Source organism: Tachyglossus aculeatus, chromosome 20, assembly GCF_015852505.1.
Source record: "Tachyglossus aculeatus isolate mTacAcu1 chromosome 20, mTacAcu1.pri, whole genome shotgun sequence".
Taxonomy (NCBI): Eukaryota; Metazoa; Chordata; class Mammalia; order Monotremata; family Tachyglossidae; genus Tachyglossus; species Tachyglossus aculeatus.
In genome coordinates this window covers 24268872-24289750 of record NC_052085.1, presented here as the reverse complement: position 1 = coordinate 24289750, position 20879 = coordinate 24268872, and the positions used below count along the sequence as shown (strand labels likewise).

General features: G+C 40.6%; 1 protein-coding gene across 3 annotated transcripts in view; it reads left to right on the top strand.

Moving 5' to 3' along the window:
- CNTN5 (contactin 5) overlaps positions 1-20879 on the top strand; it is a 665146-nt gene that overhangs the window by 196389 nt on the left and 447878 nt on the right. For all 3 annotated transcript variants that reach the window (XM_038761846.1, XM_038761848.1, XM_038761845.1), the window contains one exon: positions 13643-13765. The gene's annotated coding sequence lies outside the window, so the exon portion shown is untranslated. The remainder of the gene's footprint in view (positions 1-13642; positions 13766-20879) is intronic.

Genomic DNA, 20879 nt, shown 5'->3' with positions numbered 1-20879 from the left:
GCATGAAGTATGAAATTCATTTTTATATACTGAATTCCCATAGAAATGACTGGAATAAAGCCAGTGTGGGAATGAGATATTCCTCAAACCAGATGTATTTTTAGACCATGTACCATTAAATGTTCCCCCTCAGCTTCAATACTGTAGCTCGACAGTATTTAGAAATTAATTTGTCCCTGTCTCTCTCTCTCCCCCCTCTCTCCCTTCTTTTCTCCATCTCCTCCTCCCCACCATTTCTCCAAAATGAGTCAGGTTGCCAAATTATTTTTGTTGAAAATTGTAACACTGGGCATTATCCTTTTCTCTTGGTGACTGAGAGGAGACAAGGGTGTGCGTGTGTGTGTGTTGCGGGGTTGGGCGGTTTATTGTTGTAAGATGTCCATCTTACAAGCTCCAGAATTAAGTGACCTATGAAAAGCATGTACAGAAAACACCCCAATCCAGTTTTGGAAATCAAGTTAGTTAAAATGAACGGAGTGATTGGGAAAATACAATCTGTTCCAGGTTATATATGTTTCTACAGTTGTCTGATTGAAAGTGTCTTTGAAGTACTATCAACTTATACATCTAGCAAGGTCTAAGTAGTGTTCTCTTCAATCAATCCATTGTACTTGTTCACCATTTTACTCTGTCCAGACTACTGTGTTAAGTGCTAGGTGAAGAAAGAGTGAGTTAGTAGACATGATCCCTGTTGTTAAGGCGTTAACAATCTAGTGACTCCCCCAGGGTCACACAGCAGACAAGTGGCAGAGCCAGGATTAGAAACCCGGACCTTCGCACTCTCAGGCCCATGCTCTATTAACTAGGCCACTCTGCTTCACTTAGTTTGAGGGGAGAATCATTCCCGGCTCCACACTTGGTTGCTGTGTGGTCGTGGACAAACTTTTTCACCTCCATTACATGCCCTGTAAAATGGGGATGAAATACCTATTCTTCCTCCCTCTTAGACACTGAGCCCTGTGGGGGACAGGGACTGTTACATCTGCTTGTATTGTACCTAGAACAATACCTGTCTCATAGTAAGTACAAGTACCACACCTATCATTATTATTTGCTTTTAAATGAATTTTATTTGTCTTTTTTGGGATTTATCTTTGTCATATGGTATTTATTAAGCTCTTTCAATGTGCCAGGCATTGTTCTAAGTGATGGGGTAGATACAGGTTAATCAGGTTGGACACAGTCCCTGTCCCAAATGGGGCTCAAAGTCAGAAATCCATTATACAGATGAGGTAATTGAGACGCAGAGAAGTGAAGTGATTTGCCCGAGATCACACGACTGTGAGCCCGTTGTGGGCAGGGATTGTCTCTATTTGTTGCTGAATTGTACTTCCCAAGCACTTAGTAAAGTGCTCTTCACACAGTAAGCGCTCAATAAATACAATCGAATGAAGTGGCAGATCTGGGTGTAGAACCTAGGTCCTTCTGACTCCCAGTCCTGTTCTCTATCCACTAGGCCATGCTGCTTCTCTAATTTATCACCTGTATAATGAAAATATCATTTGCACTGGGTCAGTGGATGGTCTTTTCTCCTTTGAATCATTCTTAAAAGAACACAATGAATAATTCTAATGCAACACACCTAAGAAAGGAAAGATATTTTGAATGTAATAAATGAGCAGGTGGCTAAGCAATACATGTTGACTGAGTATAGTAGATTCACACTGAGGCTAACAACGCCTTTTATTGATAATCTTCCGCCATCTGTTCTGATGATTTATTCATACTAAGAAAAAGGCAGGTGAGAAGGGAGAATGCAAATAAGTGGTAATGCTTAAGTTCTGAATCAGGCTGTGATTTTTGCAAACAGGATCCATTTTACAATTGCTCTGAAAGCAATCACAATCCTTGAACCAGAAAACTTGCCCGGTTTAGTTCTTAGTTCTTCACTGGTGCTGTGGGTTTGCCGACGAATATGATAAGAAGGTATTTCAGGGAATGTCCAATTAATGAAATAAAATTTTCCTGTAGACCCAATCCTAGTTTTGAATTCTGCCTCCTGGCCCTTTTGAGTTTGGCAGGAGGAGAGGGATAATTATCATGTTTGGAGCCAGTTAAATCAAATTAAGTGGCAAGACCAAGTGTAGCTGTGAATAGAGAGGGGAAATATAGAAATAGAGCATACATAGTCATGGGTACTTGTTGAGCAGAGCTTTTGAATAGAGAAAAGAGGTCTGCACATGATGGAAATGGTTGAGGAAGAGAAAAGCATCTGGAGTAGAATCTCTTTCTAGGCTGTAAGCTCCTTGTGGGCAGGGATTATGTTTATCTACTGTACTGTACTCTCCCAAGCGCTGAGTACAGACTACTAAACACAGTAAGCGGTCAATATATACCAGTGTTTTGAGTTGGAAGATTAACCTGTTCAGAGTCGACAAGGAAATGCAGAGGAAAGAAACCCAAGCTTAGGGGTGGTATGAGGATAATTTAAGGAAACCTTGTCCCTTGGAGTGAGGAATTGAGAATAGAAAGGAACATCATTTTCATTGTGAAAATGTTTCATCACTTGCAGAATGAGATTATCATCATCATGATGGTACTTAAGGGCTTACTATATGTCAACCACTGTTCTAAGTTGTTGTCTTATGCTGTCGAGTCGTGTCCGACTCAGAAGCAGCGTGGTTCAGTGGAAAGAGCCCGAGCTTGGGAGTCAGAGGTCATGGGTTCTAATCCTGGCTCCGCCACTTGGCAGCTGTGTGACTTTGGGCAAGTCACTTCACTTCGCTGTGTCTATTACCACATCTGGAAAAGGGGGGTTAAGACTGAGCCCCATGTAGGACAACCTGATCACCTTCTATTCCCCCCCCCCAGCTCTTAGAACAGTGCATGGCACATAGTAAGTGCTTAGCAAATACCACCATTATTATTATTACCACAGATACATCTTTCCCATAGACACATCCCTCGCAGAACACCCCATTTCCATCTGCAATCATACTGGTAGTGTATCCATAGAGTTTTCTTGGTAAAAATCTGGAAGTGGTTTACCCTGGCCTCCTTCCGCACAGTAAACAAGTCTCTGCCCTCGACTTTTCCCCATGCCACTGCTGCCCAGCACAGGTGAGCTTTGACTTGTAGCAGATTGCTTTCCACTCACTAGCCACTGCCCAAGCTGGGAATGGAATGGATATGCCTCTGCTTGACTCTCCCTCAATCAATCAATCAATCGTATTTATTGAGCACTTACTGTGTGCAGAGCACTGTACTAAGCGCTTGGGAAGTACAAGTTGGCAACATATCTCCTTCCTGTAGTTGTGACTGTGGTAGAGTACTGGAAACTCTCCAGGGGCGACCCTGATAGGGTATTGTTCTAAGTACTGGTGTAGATATAATTTATTAGTTTGGACATAGTCCCTGTCCCACATGGGGCTCACAGTCTAAGTAGTTCTCTAAGCTCCTTGTGGGCAGGGAATATGACTACCAATTATTTTTAAGTGTACTCTCCCAAGTGCTTAGAACAGTGTTCTGTACACAGTAAATGCTCAAATATGATTGATTGATGTGGGAGGCAAAAGTCCAAATAATGATAATGGTATTTAAGTGCTTACCATGTGCAAAGCACTTTTCTAAGCACTGGGGGATGCAAGAGTTACAAAGCAAGGAGAGGCTGAAACAGACTCTCAAACTTTGTCTCCAGGAAAACAGGCTCTGGGAGATTTGTGCATTCATTCAATCGTATTTATTGAGCGCTTACTGTGTGCAGAGCAGTGTGGCCTAGGGTAAAGAGCATGGGCCTGGGAATCAGAGGACCTGGGTTCTACTTCCAGTTCTGCCGCTTGCCTGCTACGTGATAAATGCAAGTCATTTAGCTTTTCGGTGCCTCAGTTTCTTCAGCTGTAAAAAGGGATTAAATCTCCATTTGCCCTGTGACTTAGAAAGTGAGCCCCACACTTAGAACATTGCTTGGTACAAAGTAAGCACTTCATAAATCCCATTATTCTTATTAGTATGGTGAAGAATATTATCACGATTGACACTGAGAGGGAATGAACTGCCAGAGGAATGACAACCAGGAAACAGACCCTAGAAAGACTTTGAAAGAGGACAGAAATAGGATCCCTCTGTTGCTCAGGCTAAAAAAAAAATCAGAGCAAAAGCTCATTGCCAAAGCTTTCCATCCTCAGATATTGATGTTTAGAAAGCGTTAAAGCATTGGAGGAGCAAAAACAAACTTTTTCAGTTTCTAACTAAATGCCAAAAAGATGACATATCATACTTCTATGCTTCATTACAAATGTATTTGATTGTGAAAGCTGGTTATGGTTCTTTTGTATACATACAAATATAAAAGACTCTTGTAAGATTTTTGCACAGTGTCCTGCAATGATAGATTCCCTTCTGCATAAGTGAATATATAGTGATAGTAATAATTTCTTTTGCAGATGATTCTAATGTTATTGCAGGAAGCTTAGGTAGCCCTTAAAGGGTAAATGCTGCATTTGTGTCAGCTGTTACGTGGCTCAGTGGAAAGAGCCTGGGCTTTGGAGTCAGAAGTCATGGGTTCAAATCCTGGCTCCGCCAACTGTCAGCTGTGACTTTGGGCAAGTCACTTAACGTCTCTGTGCCTCAGTTCCCTCATCTGTTAAATGGGGATTAAGACTATGAGCCCCCATGTGGGACAACCTGATCACCTTGTAACCTCCCCAGTGCTTAGAATAACAATAATAATAATAATAATAATGGCATTTATTAAGTGCTTACTATGTGCTATTCTAAGTGCTGGGGAGGTTACAAGGTGATCAGGTTGTCCCACAGGGGGCTCGCTCCCAGTCTTTATCCCCAGGTAACTGAGGCACAGAGAAGTTAAGTGACTTGCCCAAAGTCACACAGCTGACAATTGTTGGAGCCAGGATTTGAACCCCTGACCTCTGACTCCAAAGCCTGTGCTCTTTCCACTGAGCCATGCTGCTTCTCTTCTTAAGCACTTAGAACAGTGCTTTGCACATAGTAAGTGCTTAATAAATGCCATCATTATTTGTAGGTTGTCTGCATTATGACAGCTATGATTTTTAGAAGAGCTAGAACCCCGTGGACTATCTGATGCTACCAACAGTCTGAAAATACTTATCGGGAAGAGTGGATTGCTTCTGCTACCCAAAGTAGACATTCCTGTAATCCAACTACTGTGAACTAGTGAAGTGAGGCATATGCAGGCTAGTTTAGTGTTTACAGTCCTCACTTCTCCTCTCCCCACATCTTCCCCAGTTTGTCTCCCCTTGACTAAAAGCTATTTGGGGCAGGATGTCTGTGATTAAGCTGAGTTTGTCAATGAAGAGAAATCTAGAACCACCTTTGGAAATAGAACCACAACACAGATCTCAATTTTTCACCCAAATTTCACCCTTCCACTTAACAAAAGATGACCTATTGCAACAGAGAGCTGAATATGTTCACCAGATTCAGCTCCTTAAGCAGCACACCGAGTAATAGTCATGGTGGTATTGAAGTGTTTACAACGTCCCAAGAACTGTGCTAAACGCTGGGCTGGTACCGTTTGATCAGGTACAGGGTAAGGAGGAATCTTTAAAATGCACATCTCACACATTAGCTTTTTGATGTGTTACTGATGTTGAGGCAACTGCAGAACATGAAACAGCATAAAATATGGCTTTTTTGAAAAATGTGCTCCTGCACTAGCTATCGTATCTTGGGTAATTTTAGCCGGCCTGTGTTATTCATCATAGATTCATCTGCCTATGTTGAAATCGATGTGAGAGGCTTCTGTTCATTGGATCGGAGATTTAATATCATTATTCAACCTGCTGGCTTTTCGCTGTTTGAATCAATAAGAGGCCGAGAGGTCTTGGCAAGCTGGTTTGGTTTTTTTTCTAATATTGATTTTGATGACCAGGCTGGTGCCCTAGAGTCTCACCATTGATTTTAAAAAGGAGAACTGTCAAGTTGGAGGCCAATTTTGTGCTATTAAACACATCAGGGCTTGTAATTAAAGAAAGTGTCAGACTGTCATATTTTACAAGACTGGCAATGGGAATCTTTTCCCACACTTCCAAGCAGATTACAAAGTCCCCAGACCTTCCGGAGCCAAATGCATGTAGAGTGGGCACAGGGTATATAAAACTAATCAATGTTCAAATGGTTGGCAATTCTTTGGGCCTCTATTTTCCTGGGACTTGAAAATTAAAGGAATAATTGATGATTCCTGGGTCTAATTCTCTTCAAACTCAGTGATGGGTCCTAGATGTATTTCTTCTCAGACAGGGAGCAGAAGAACTCTCCTCTCAGTTGCCTTCTCCATTCCCTTAGGAGCCAAACTTCTGCCTGTCTGGCTCCAGAGAGTCATCCAGCCTCTAGAGCTTCTAGCTGCTTCCAGCTCAAGGAAAATGCTTCTCTTCATGCTGATTATTCAGGGGATAAAAATAAGGAGCCAGTAGGGATTTCCCACACACACCAAAGCGTCTATCACTGGCCCCTAGTACACAGTGCGAGGCAGGGTTCAGATACTTAGAAGATTCCCCTAAGTGTGGAATCTCCCCCAGGACTTAGAACAGTGCAAAGCACATAGTAAGCACTTAACAAATACCATCATCTTTATTGTTTTTATTATTATTATTGACTTAAGACAGCCATGCTGCTGTATTTTTGAAGTGAACCAAACCTTTGGCCTGGTCTATCAGCAGAACAGCATTGTCATGCTAAGTAAATGTGTGGAAAGGAGTAAGGGCTGAGTGCTATTTATCTAGGTTTACCATAAAACACCTGGGCTTTGCTATGCTTATCAGAGCAAACTACCACATAGCAATAAACACTAATGAGAGATACTAATATCTCTATAACACCTATAACACTAATAAAACTAATAGCAGCCCTATTCACAAGCTGACTGATGGGAAATTCCAAGCTATAAATTGGCAGCAATGCCACAGACCTAATAGGAAGTGAACTAGACTGTGATTTATTCAACTCGTGGAAAATAAAGAAGTTTTAGCTTTATGTAAAATGAACCTATTTTCTCAGTCTTCAGGTCTGTTCGCTAATGGTATTTGTTACACGCTTAACCATGTGCTGGGCACTTTACTAAGCACTGGTGTGGATACAAGCAAGGTGGGTCAGACACAGTTCCTGACCCACGTGGGGCTCATGGTCGCAATCGCCATTTTACAGATGAGGCAACTGAGGCATGGAGAATTGAAGTGACTTGCTTGAGGTCACACAGCAGACAAGTGGCGGAATGGGGATTAGAACCCATGACCTTCAGACTCCGAGGCCTGCGCTCTATCCATTATGCCATGCTGTTTAACAAGTGTCTTTCTTGCAGGGTCTTTGAATCTTTACACAGATGCCTATATACTTTTTTCATTATGGTATTTGTTAAGCACTTTGTGCCAGACACTATGCTGAGCAGTGGGTCAGTACAAGTCATTCAGGATGGACACAGTCCCTATCCCGCATAGGGCCTAGAAGAGTGCCTGACACATAGTAAGTGCTCAACAAATACCACAATTATTATTATTATTAGAACTGACAGTCTGACTCCCCATTTTATAGGTGAAGAAGAAGTTAAGTGACTTGTCCAAGTTCCTACAGCAGACAAGTGGCAGAGCTGGTAGTAGAATCCAGGGCCCTCTGATGCCCAGGTCCATGTTCTTTAAACTAGGCCACACTGCTACTTCATAGATCAAGGAAGAATCCATTGCCTAATGGATCAGCTGAATTGTCTGACTACACATCAGGATAAGTAGTGAGCTAATCAATCAATTAGTAGTATTTATTGAGCACTTACTCTGTGCAGAGCACCATATTAAGCACTTACTCCGTGACTCAGTGGAAAGAGCATGGGCTATGGAGTCAAAGGTCATGGGTTCAAATCCCAGCTCCGCCACTTGTCAGCTGTGTGACTTTGGGCAAGTCACTTAACTTCTCTGTGCTTCAGTTACCTCATCTGGAAAATGGAGGTGAAGACTGTGAGCCCCCCGTGGGACACCCTGATCACCTTGTAACCTCCCCAGCACTTAGAACAGTGCTTTGCACATAGTGAGCACTTAATTAATGCCATTATTATTATTAGAGTGCAATACAATAGAGTTGGTGGATTCGTTTCTTTCCCACAGTAAGCGTAGTCAGTAATTCAGTTGTATTTTTTCAGCACTCACTGTGTGTAAAGCATTATACTAAGAACTTGGGAGACTACAATATAACAGTAAACAGCCGCATTCCCTGGCCACAGTGAACTTACAGTGTAAAAGGGGAGACAGATATCAATATAAATAAATAAAAACAAAATAGTCCTGTTAAGCTAATGGATTCTAATCTGCCACTTGATTCTTTTTTACCCTTGGGCAAGTCACTAAACTTCCTTAGCTTAGGTTTTCTCATCCCTGAAATGGAGATGCAATACCTCCTTTTCTCCCTCCCATGTAGTTTGTGAGCCCACTGAGAGTATTACTATTTTGCAGAGGGTTTCCACCTGTTTCTGCTCTATGCTCACTGGTGAGGAATTCTGGTATAAATGAGGGAGGTTGGTGGGAAAATGCTAACTCCATCAGACACTGGGGCCACAGGGTTGTAGGATATTGTGTCCCTCTGTGCTAGTGCACTGCCCTGACTGTGCACTTCCTCAAAGAGAAGCAGCAGCATGACGTAGTGAAAAGAGAAGAGGGCTGAGATTCAGGGAGCCTGGGTTCTACTCATACCTATGTCACTTGCCTGCTGTGCAACCTTGAAGAAGTCATGAAATGTCTCTGTTTCCTCACCCGTAAAAATCGGAAACTAAATACCTGCTCTCTTCCCCTCATAGACAGGGAGACCTATGTTGAATAGGAATTGTCTCCAGTCTGATTATCCTGTATCTACAATGCTCAGCACCTAGCAGACTCTTAACAAATGCCACAATTACTATTATTAGTATCATTATTATTATTAGGAAATGTGGGATGAGACTGATAACATCATGCCAACAGATTTTATAGCCCATACAGCAGCCAAGTTCCTCTCCCCAGCAACCTCTAAAGGGAAAGAGATTAAATCTAAATCAATCACCTGGAAGAGGACTCTCACTGGAAGGGTACTTCATTGTTGCTTGATATCTTCAGATGATAATCGGCAAAATGATCCTTTTTGTTAATGGCTTCAGGGAGATTAGTATAAACCAAGCTAAAAGGGAGAATCAGAAGGAAAGGGCAGGGATGTTCTTTCTCGTTGAGAGCCCAGGAGAGTACATTTGTCATAAGCAGCATGGCTTAGTGGAAAGAGCACGGGCTTAGGAGTCAAAGGTCATGGGTTCTAATTCCGGCTCTGTCACTTGTCTGCTGTGTGACCTTGGGCAAGTCACTTCATTTCTCTGTGCCCCAGTACCTCATCTGTAAAATGGGGATGAAGACTGTGAGCCCCACGTGGGACAACCCAATTACCTTGTGCCTACCCCAGTGCTTAGAACAGTTCTTGACACATAAGTAAGTTCTTAACAAATATTATTATTATTATTATCATTATTATTATCCTCTCCTAAAATAGGCAAAGGGGGAGAGCTGAGCTCAAGGCTTCAGATACAGCCAAGGTGTTTCTTCAGAGTGAACACTGATTCATTCATTCAGTCAGGCATTTATTGAAAGCTCACTTTCCCACAGGATCCCACCTCCAATAAATATGATTGAATGAATGAATGAATTGAGTGCTTACTGTGTGCAGAGCACTGTACTAAGCGCCTGGGAAGTACAAGTTGGCAACATATAGAGACGGTCCCTACCCAACAACGGGCTCACAGTCTAGAAGGGAGAGACAGACAACACAACAAAACATGTGGTCGAGTGTCAAGTCATCAGAATAAATAGAAGTAAAGCTAGATGCACATCATTGACAAAAAAAAATAGAACAGTAAATATATGCAAGTAAAATAAATATAGTAATAAATCTTTACCAACATATATACAGGTGCTGTGGGGAGGGGAAGGAGGTAGGGTAGGGGGGTGTTGGGGAGGGGGAGAGGAAAAAGGGGGCTTAGTCTAGGAATGCATGACCGCTTTGTCAACTGGCCCAAGTGGGATGAGCAAGGAACGTGGCAGATCCCTTGGTTATGTTTTTATGGAGACAAAGAGCCCGGCCTAGTGGGAAAAGCATGGGCCTGGGTGTCAGGAGGTTGTGGGTTCTAATTCTGACTCTGCCACATGCCTGCCATGTGACCTTGAGCAAGTCACTTCTCAGTGCCCCAGTTCTCGCGTCAGTAAAAGTCAGTAAAGTGGAGATTAAGACTCTGAGCCCCCTGGGGGACAGGGACAGTGTCCAAACCACTGTATCTACACCAGTACTTAGAATACTGATTGGCAAGCAGTAAGATCATGCCTGTGGATAATAGCGAAATGATTCCAGAAATAAAAGTTACATAAACTGAGAGAAAGTGCTAAAAATGGTGTCAACATTCACACAGCAGCAAAGTCTCACCTTATAAATGGGAGGATTAACACGTTTACATCAGAATACAGGACTCTGGATGGAGTCATAGCAAGTTAACTCCTCAAAGGACCTAAGAGAGGGGGAGATGCATCATTTTTCATCCATCATTCATATCCTTCGTAGGAACTGCTGCTGCTAACAATGGCATTTCATCTGAGTGTCATTGAATAACTGTCTCTTGCACACTGTACAGCCCCCCCCCAATATAAAAACACACCTTTTTCTAGCTTCTAATTCCAACAGGGTGAGCATTGTTTTTCTTAGAGGGCTCTTAAAACACCAAAGATGCTACTTATAATAATAATGGCATTTATTAAGCGCTTACTATGTGCAAAGCACTGTTCTAAGCGCTGGGGAGGTTACAAGGTGATCAGGTTGTTCCTCGTGGGGCTCACAGATTTAATCCCCATTAAATCCCCAGTGGAAAGAGCGCAGGCTTTGGAGTCAGAGGTCAGGAGTTCAAATCCCGGCTCCGCCAATTGTCAGCTGTGTGACTTTGCGCAAGTCACTTAACTTCTCTGTGCCTCAGTTAACTCATCTGTAAAATGTGGATTAAGATTGTGAGCACCATGCGGGACAACTTGATCGCCTTGTATCCCCCCAGCGCTTAGAACAGTGCTTTGCACATAGTAAGCACTTAATAAATACCATTATTATTATTATTATTATTTCCCCTACAGAAACTAGGTGTTAAGTGTTTTGATTCTGGTGATAACATTTACTGCACCTGTTTGGCTTCTATTTTTTTATGACTTTTGCTAAGTATTAAGAAATCTTTTTAGACATTTCAGTGAAAATTATAATCAATAGTGGAGGTTTATAAGTGCTAGGAAATGGATTTTTGTTCATGATATCTCCCTAAAGATTAGGCTTCTTGAATCTCTTTGTTTCAGTGTATTTGATAGAAGAATATTTTAAACCAGTAAAATAGTAAATGTATAAGCCAATAAATAGAATGAGGCTCTTTGCCTCCTAGAGAAGCAGCATGGCTCAGTGGAAAGAGCCTGGGCTTGGGAGTCAGAGGTCATGGGTTCTAATCCCAATTCTGCCACTTGTCAGCTGTGTGACTTCGGGCAAGTCACTTAACTTCTCTGTGCCTGTTACCTCATCTGTAAAATAGGGATTGACTGAGCCCTATGTAGGACAATGTGATTACCTTGTATCCCCCCAGTGCTTAGAACAGTGCTTCGCATATAATAAGCGCTTAACAAATGCTATTATTATTATTATTGGAGCCAACAAGCTTTGAATAATATTCCATTTAATTAATTAATTTGGGATTTTCAAGCATGTATTCTCCTTTCTCCCTATTTTTAGTCCAACTCAAATTTGATATAGTCTGTCATTAATTTCAGCTGGTCAGTAACCTCCATCAAATGGGATGATGGTTGTTCTTCATTTCCGGGAGGGCAAGTACCTGGATGACAAAACACATCTTTTTGATTGGCTTCCTTTGAAAGACTACAAATAAAGTCCAAGGTGTGAAGGGTGAAAGAGCCCATTTCTTCATCTCTGCTAGCGGTCTCTTAGAAAAGTTAAGCCAGTTTGAAGAGTGGTAGGGAAAAATTGAACTCTTGTCTGTGTCATATCCAGGGATGTCTGTCTGCCACTGCCGTAAAAGACTAAGACTGCATTCTCATTTCTCACCGGAGAAGTGTACTGAATGCATTCCTCCTTCCCTAACAAGACTTAGTGCATGCATTGCACACAGTTAGTGCCCAATAAATACCATTAATTGAAGACTTGTTGAGTTGGTCCCTGGGTCTCGAGAAAGAGCCCTGATTCCCTCTCTCGCCCCTCTCCAAACACACACGCACAGTTGAATGGTGAGTCTAGGCAGATCTGCTTTACCTGCCACTCAAGGGGACATGACCCTGGGCAAGGGAAAAAACAGGGGGTGTGTTGGGGGGGGTAGGAATTTGTTGCTTCTACTGTTATTTATTGAATTGTATTTCATTCATTTGTATTTACTGAGCACTTACTGTTTGCAGAGTACTGTAACAAGCAGTTGGGAGAGTACAATACAATAATAAACAGACACATTCCCTGCCTACAATGAGCTCATTTGCTTGTATTCACCCCAGAGCTTAGTATGGTGTCTGATATTATTTTTATCATTATTATTAAATACTAATCCCTCCCGACCCAAAGCCTATAGGTATTGAGAAACAGTGAGGCTTCATTCTTCATGATGGCCAAGCAGCTTCTCCATAGATTCTCCCGGATTGGCTCATCCTATTCCCTCTTCCCAAGTTAATATAAAATCTATCCAATCCATCAGATGTACAATCGCTAGGGTGCTCCCATGAGTGAGAGGAGGACCCAAGAGACTGCAACATAGAGAATTAAAAATCAGTAGCAATAGAATCCTCTACATTATCCTGGCTTCAAAGGGTTTTTTTGTTTTGTTTTGTTTTTTTGCTTTGGGGGAAAAGCTTATAGAATTGATTCCTTACTCTGTTGTCTACTTGCTCTAGGATTTTAAAGATTCAGATCACGTTGTATTTTGCAAAGCCACCTTCGATAACATGATTCAGTGAATTTAAATATGACATTTCTGGCTACTTGAGAGCATGTATAAATTTAAGTATACATTTATTCAAATCAATCATTCCTTAGTTATGAAGACTGCAGAAGTAACTACTTCCTTTCTCACCAATATTCCATGTACTATATTGGCCCCTTAGGCCTTGGGTTTCCAATCTCTATGAACTATATTGACGACCCCAGGTCACTATGAAATTAACATCCATCCTAAATCCTATAATTCTCCCTTTCATCCTGCGAGGTAAAACATTAAAGAGTCCGGTAATACCCACCAGGAACTCATAACTCTGACTCCAAAAAAATTATCGAGGGTTCACTGAAAGCAGTTACAGTGGAACAGTGTTTCCAATCAAGTTTAATCAGAACAGAGAGCTGTTCCTGTGCATGTGAAGTTGATGAAGGTAACCAAATGCTGTAGAAATTACTTATCACCAGTGATCACATGGTCAAAAGACTCCATTTATTAGGAGGCAGTGGAGTTTGTGTGTGTCTTTGTAGTCTTAATAATGATCAACTCTAAATCATAGCATATCTGTGTTAGAATGAATATAATATAGTTAGACAACATACCTAGTTTCTCATAACTCAGTATAAATAATTTCATGGTTGAAAATCGGAATTTTCACAACCCAAGAAAAATAAACAAGAACTATAAATCTAATCATACTTTTTTTTTCTCATTAAACAGGTGTCATACTTGGCTCTATTCACAACTCTTCATTATCAACTACTGACTGAAACCATATAAGGAATACTGTACAGAAACCAATTTGATTTGAGGAGCGGTCTCTGAATTGAAGTGATAATTCAGGTATAGTGGATGTTTAAATGAGCCCCTTTTTCTAAGGATTGATACATGCTTGAAAAGTTGGTGGAGATCTAAGAATAAGGTTTCACTGAAGAAGGAAAATAAATCTCCAAAATGGTGAAAGAGTAGATTTCTCAATCACAAAATGCTGCAATTTTAGCCTTGAGTTAATGCTGTAGTTCTATATGTATTAAGATTAAATGAATGACAATCTAGAATTTTGCACCAAAAAATATGCTTTCAAAAGAAATAATGCTTCAAATTTGAGGCACACTAAAATTACTAGACATTGAGCATCTACATGCTGGGTTTCCAGACAGTCTGGCCATAAAAGAACACCTCAAATCTACCCTAGATGTTCATAGTTATAATTATCTGAGAAGAGCACTCCTGAGATCTTCAGACAGCCAGGTGGGTTGTCTCTAATGGGGTGCAGGAGAAGACCAAAATGGCTGTCTTGAAAGTAATTAATTCGAATAGGTCCAGTATGTTATGCGGTTGTGGTTGGAGCCTATGTATATTAGTCACCACAGTAGACCTCTACCACTCACAAAAAATTGATCTGTTTGAATTATCTGGCCAAGTGACCCGGTTGGTCTTGACTATGGCTGTCAGGTTAAAGCAAAAGCTACTTTGAAAAGTCTCTTCTGAAGTTGAGAAGTCACTCTGTCAACATGGTCATGATATCGTGAGCCCCATCTGATTAGCTTGCATCCACCCCAATGCTTACAACAGTGCTTGACACAGGGAGTGCTTAACAAATACCATCAGTATTATCTGTGCATAGTAAAATGTAAAATATGTGGTGTCACTAACTAGTTTTTACGTTATTTAGCTGCACCTCATACGTTTTCCAGAACTATTAACTGTGGAAGTGCCATGCAAATATGACTATATGTTAATCAGACATTTCCAGTCATGAATTAGAGGCATATTTGGAAATTGTAATCTAATTTGCTCTAGTAATATTTGAAATAGGTTGTGTACCATGCTTGTGTGAGAATGCAATGCAACCCAACACAACAGCTGTAAGTAAGAGGGTTTCGGATCCGATGCTCATTATCCAGATGGATGATGGATAGGCAATTTAAATTTATTGAAGAAGGTTCAGCAGATGGAAAGAGGATGAAGGCATAAATGTCTCTGCTACCTGTGAACTGGTGCACTCCATCATTTACCGGCTGAATGAATTATGTTCACGTAGTTCAAAACAACTCTAATTAATGTTTGAGAAGAGCCTTTCTGTCAACCTATTTATAAATTCAATTCCAGGTTGAAAATAAGAAGCTTGTTTAACTCTCCAGCAAGCATTTGGAAGCCAGTTTGGCAGTGCATAGTTCACACTTGTTATGTCAAATGCTTTACTGGTCTACCCAACTAATTGAAAAGCATATTGGTGGAATAGAAAGCAATTGAAATAAATGAGACAGCCTGTGCACTCCAAACAGACATTGCAGAATTAGAACTGATGAACCTGACAAGAGTGGATTCACTGTGTCACTTTAAATATAGCACCACTTCATTCATTGTCTGGCACCTGATCTGTCATGGCATCCACTAAAATCCTCCAGCTGAAAGATTGACAGTTTTAACCTGGCACCACCAAGTGAATGCCACCCATTCCGTGAGGTATGCAGAGTGGAAAAAGGAGCAGTAGACTTAACTTTTGAGAGTGGAGATTTCAGCTAGCGGCTCATGGTTATCTCCCTCCATCACTGGCTCTGCTCCAGAAAAATAATTTGAGAGGGTGGGAAGAGTGGCACAATCCCATCCTTTAACGAGCATGAAAAAAATTTCCCACCTTAAAACTAATGGTCAGAGCTGAAGTTCGCTGAGCAAACAAGGCTCAAAATAAAAGAATAGCACTTTTTTGAGCACTTATTTTTATAATTTTTTTTGCCTCTGTGGATGCTGTGTAAATCATTCCATCAACTGTGGCTTGGTTGGAATTTCTATTTTGCATTTTAATGGTACAGTTGGATTTGCTCTCTTTGGTTTACTTGTATCTCCATTCGTCAGCAATTTCTACTTGTCATTTAATATGAGCAGTTGCAGTGAGAAGCAAGAAACATTAATTTTGGTACATATTTCTGAGTAGGGTTTGAAGCATTTGAAATATTGCTCATTTTTGGATATACTATATGAATTGGAATTGAATTCTTCTCTGGACTCTAAGGTCATTTTGAGCAGGGAATATGTTTACCAACTGTTGTATTGGACATTACCAAGTGCTTAGAACAGTGCCCTGCACTCCCTAAGGAGTCAATAAATACCATCGATTGATTCATTCAGTCATTTTTGAGTGCTTACTGAGTGCAGATTGATTATTTAGTAGTTCATCTTCAGTGGCAGGAACGTGTAGACAGGTGATAGGGTTGGGAGCTGGGACTTTTACAGTAACTGCTGACACACTAGTGGTGTGTTAACATTTGGCCCACTCCAAAAGAACCTCCAATGGCTATCCATCTACCTCTGTCTCCAACCAAAACCCCTTACCTTTGGCTTTAAAGCGCTTATTCAGCCAGTCCCAATCTACCTCACTTCATTGAACTCCTACTACATTGCTCTGCACATAGTAAGCACTGATTGACTGGTGGTGAGGGAGGCCATCCTTGACTAATGGGAAGAATATAAGGCTGGGATTCTGGAGACCTGAGTTGTAGTCTGACTCTGTTTAATGGCCTACTTTGGGCAAGCTGTTTTTTCTTGGGGTCTCAGTTTTCTCATCAGTAAAATGAGGATCACAAAAGCTTCCTGTACTCTCAGGAAAGCTGCACAAAGAGATAAAATGAATAATGTGAAGGCATTTTTGAGGAAAAAAAGTACTATACAAAAAGCAAGGTGTTACTATTGCTAGTAGTACATCTACCTTGGCGATAGACTTGCAATCAAAGTAAGAGAGAGATTGCCAATCCCAACTTCCATATGATCATCATTTTCTTTTTCATCTTGAAATTGCTTTGTCTCCCACTTCTGCCCCACAGAGAAGTTCAGCTTTAGAAAATACCAGACAACTGGAATAATTTTTTGATAAGGTTCCTTTCCTTTATAAGCTGCTCCTGCCAGACTATAAATTCCTTGAGGGTGTGGCTCACCTCCGCACTGGTACCCTGCTCTGCATACAGTACAACTCAATAAATACTACTGATATTGATGATAAAGGCAAGAAAGTCATTGTTTCCCAACCACGTGGTAGGAGCAGCTATAAAATCCTTAGTCTTAACTGAGAGGATGGAAGGACAATTATATTGATTCTTTAACTGATTTTGACAGTGAGAATTGTTGTTTTACTAAAGTTCAGGAATAACTGTGAATCTTAAAGATTACAGAAGTGGTTGGAAACTTTCCATGCTAAAATAGGGTCCTTCTCAAAACACTTATGGAACTAAGATGCAGCTCCTGGTTCACTGTATCTTTTCCTGGGGATTAAAGTCAGATGCATTGAAAATTATGTTCTTTTTTGTAAGGAGGGGGATAGAGTGGCAATGCTCGCTGCAAATGTGAAGCTGGGCACGTGACAAATTTGGAGGGAATATAAGTTTGTCTTTTTTTTCCCTGTGCTTGATTGTGAGGGAGGGAATAAAGAGGAAGACAAATGGGGAAAAAAAAAGAGTAGGAAAGAAAAGGAAGAGAAGATAGGTGATGAACAATGGACTGGGACAGAAATACACCAATGGAAATACTCCAGAGGCAGTCAAACATAAATTTCATCACCTGACATTGAATGAATTTAACTGAAATTGTAGAAGTAGACACCATCTCTCTCATAAACCAGATGTGGATAGAGAAGAGATGAAATACAAGGTGAGAACACCAGGGAGGCTGAAACAATAAATAAGCAGGTGGCCTGCCTCCAGAGGATGTTTCATAGTAATGGAGAGTGATGTAGGAGGTTGATCAGGCAAGGATAACTTCTCTGGGCCTCAGTCCTCTCATCTGTAAAATGGGGATGAAGATTGTGAGCCCCACGTGGGACAACCTGATCACCTTGTAACCTTCCTAGCGCTTATAACACTGCTTTGCACATAGTAAGTGCTTAATAAATACCATCATCATCATCGAGGATGATACTTTCTTAGCTGCAGTCTGGAAAACACCATGCAGTCGGTTGAGAACAAGTGTGGAGAGAAGCAGGGACTGTGTCCAACCAACCCGATTTGCTTGTATCCACCCCAGAGCTTAGTACAATGCCTAGCGCATAGTAAGTGTATAACAAATATCATTATTATTATTATTATTAGAAGCAGAGAGGGGTTAAAGTTTAAGTTGGAAAGCCCAGAAAACCAGTCTACAGTTACTAATTTAGGAAGGTTCAATGATGACAGTTCACAGTGGTACGGAAGCCAAGCTGAGCTTTCTCATGAGAAGGCTAGCTACTGCTAGACACCTGCCCGTTTCTGGAAATGAACCTTTGAACTTTGGGGAATCCGGCCTGAGAAACTTAGTGTAGATCCTGTTCCTTAAAATGGTAATTTTGGGGACTTGTTGGAGTTTGTTGCCTTGGGTCCTTAACACAGTTAGAGCAAGAAAATTTCAGTTGCAGTGAAAGGTATGGCTGTTTTAAAACCAATTCCATTTGACTAATTGTGGATCAAAGCACACCCCAAATGACTTTTTTTTCTCCAGCTGTCTTGAATTCATTCCAGGAGGATTTCATTGTATCAGTGTGCATCTGTTCTGTTTTGCTCTGCATTTGACCTTCCTTTGATACTTATCTCGACTGGGGTACATTTGTCTTGTATTAAAATGTTAATATGTACACCATTTAAAAAGCCAAAGGAAAATGCTGGTTACATTTAAGGGGAACTCTTCATAGCACATCAAATATGGTTCTTTTCATAAATCAACATTTTGAGTGCATAAAAATTGTTCAGTGAATTTGCTATGGAAACGTTTAAGCGTTTGTCTGGGATGAAACAGAAGTTGAAAAATGACCTTTGTATTTGTCACTATAGCAAATCATGTTGTTCCTTGGTTTCAGTGGTGCATAGCAGTAGAAATAACAGAGTTGAATACGATAGACTTCTCCTTACACTGAGTTTTCCAGGTCATTTAATTCTCACTAGTGTCTTCAGAACCTCTCCACCAGAGTTAATGATAACAGATTGTCACATTATCTTGCTCTTGGTGACCTGTTTGGGTAGAAGACAAAAACTCTACTCACTCAGACATAAGTAAAGGAGGAAAAAAAAAGTGACTTTAGTAACTACCGTGCGATGTATATTCTGTGGATATGCATCAACAAAACGATCAGTCCTTTCCTTAAAGCAGTTCACTGTTTGTAAAAGCAGTGTTATTGAGAGAGATATTTCATGGTCTAGTCCTCTGTACTAGGAAATCTCAGAAATAATTTGACATGTAGGTTGTAAATACTCTGGATAGACACAGTTTCTACCTATAAATTCAGAAAGGGTCCTTGTCCATTTTTGGCTTTTGCAAAAGTTTTATTTATAAATTTATAATGACAAATGTGAAATGCCCAGCAAGTTTCTTGATCAGCTGACTTTGAGTCACTTTTTTTTTCATGTGCAAATTATGGCCAACTAGTTTAGATAAATTAAGAACTGCTCTCAGCCAAGCCCCCTCATAAGAGTCAAAAACTCCTTGATGAATTTCCTCCTTGATTTTCATTTTGGCTGAAATTAGAGCTCTGTATGGCAGTGCTTATTGTTCCGTATGAATAAAGAATAAGGGGAAAAAGGCATTCTTTTCAAATGTTAATATCAGTTTAGTTTAGAAAAGATTCCTGAATCTCTTCAGTTTGATATATGCTCAGATTTTTAAATGGTCTTACATATGGGATTTTTCATCTCATGTAATTTCTCTCACTCCTTATTTCTTCATTATCAATGTTCTGTTATCCGATCTCCCTCCTTAGGCCACATCTCTGGTGAAAACCAGCACTGCTAGTGTAAGTGGCCAATGTTATGACCCCATCAAAGGGCACATTTCTTGGTCTGCACAATGTGGAAGAAATTGTCACTGTTCATTGATCGTTTCAGCCCATGGGAAGAAATTCTTACTCTCAATAGTGTCATCTTTAAAGACAAAAATGTTAGGGGGGCGTGTGTGTATGTGTGTCAGATGGTCAAGTAGACTACATGAAAGTAGGGTGGGAAGCAGTGTGGCCTAGTGGAAAGAACACAAGGCACAGAGAACAGCAATTGGGAATTGGGTTCTAATCCCGGCCACACCAGTTGTCTGCTGTATGTCTTCAAACAAGTCACCTATCTTCTCTGTGCCTCAGTGACCACATCTGTGAAAGGGAGAAATGGACTGACCCACTTCATGTGAGAAATAGACTGTCCAACCTTGTATAAATCCCAGTGTTTAGTACAGTGCCTGGCACATAGTAAGTGCTTAACAAATGCCATTTTTTTTAAAGAAAAGTCCTCTGTTGGCATGTGTTCGAGTGAAGACATCTGAAATGCCAAATGATATTGAGTCATCTGGGTACTGATATCATTTTCTGACATCTTGATTATATCAAGAGTGAGTGATTTGAGCATATCAACCCCATACAGACCTTGTGCAGTCTCTAAGTAGTCCAGGTTCAATTGCTGAACAATTGTGTAATTGATGAAATGCCACTGTTTAGAACCTAGATGCACTTCTTATCTTTGGCAAGTGGAACTTGGGTCTTGCTATTATAAATTGATATTTGGCTCACTCGCTGACCCAGACTAAACCCTTGTTATTAACATTTCTGGTGGTGGATGGGGAAGTGACGGTGTTACAAGTTATTCAATAGCCGAGCTAATACTGTGTATATTTTTGATACTGATGGAAAATGACATCTGAATGATAAATCATTTTATTCTTCTTCAATGACTTATCAATTTTGCTGTTAATACTTGACATCTTAATGCAAGCTTGTTAGTGAATGTTAATAAATGTGACAATCACCTGCTGGTACTGCTTTCCTTTATTTTCAGTTCAGCATCATATACTTTTTTTTAATCAAATATGTATTTCTACTGGAAAAAAATCAATTACTAGTAAATCATTTTACTTTCCAGTTGTCCTTGATCATCTAATATGTCTTACTGCTATAGTGTAGTAACTTAAAACACAAGGAGATTTAAATGTCATGGAAATATAGGAGAGTGAAGTATTT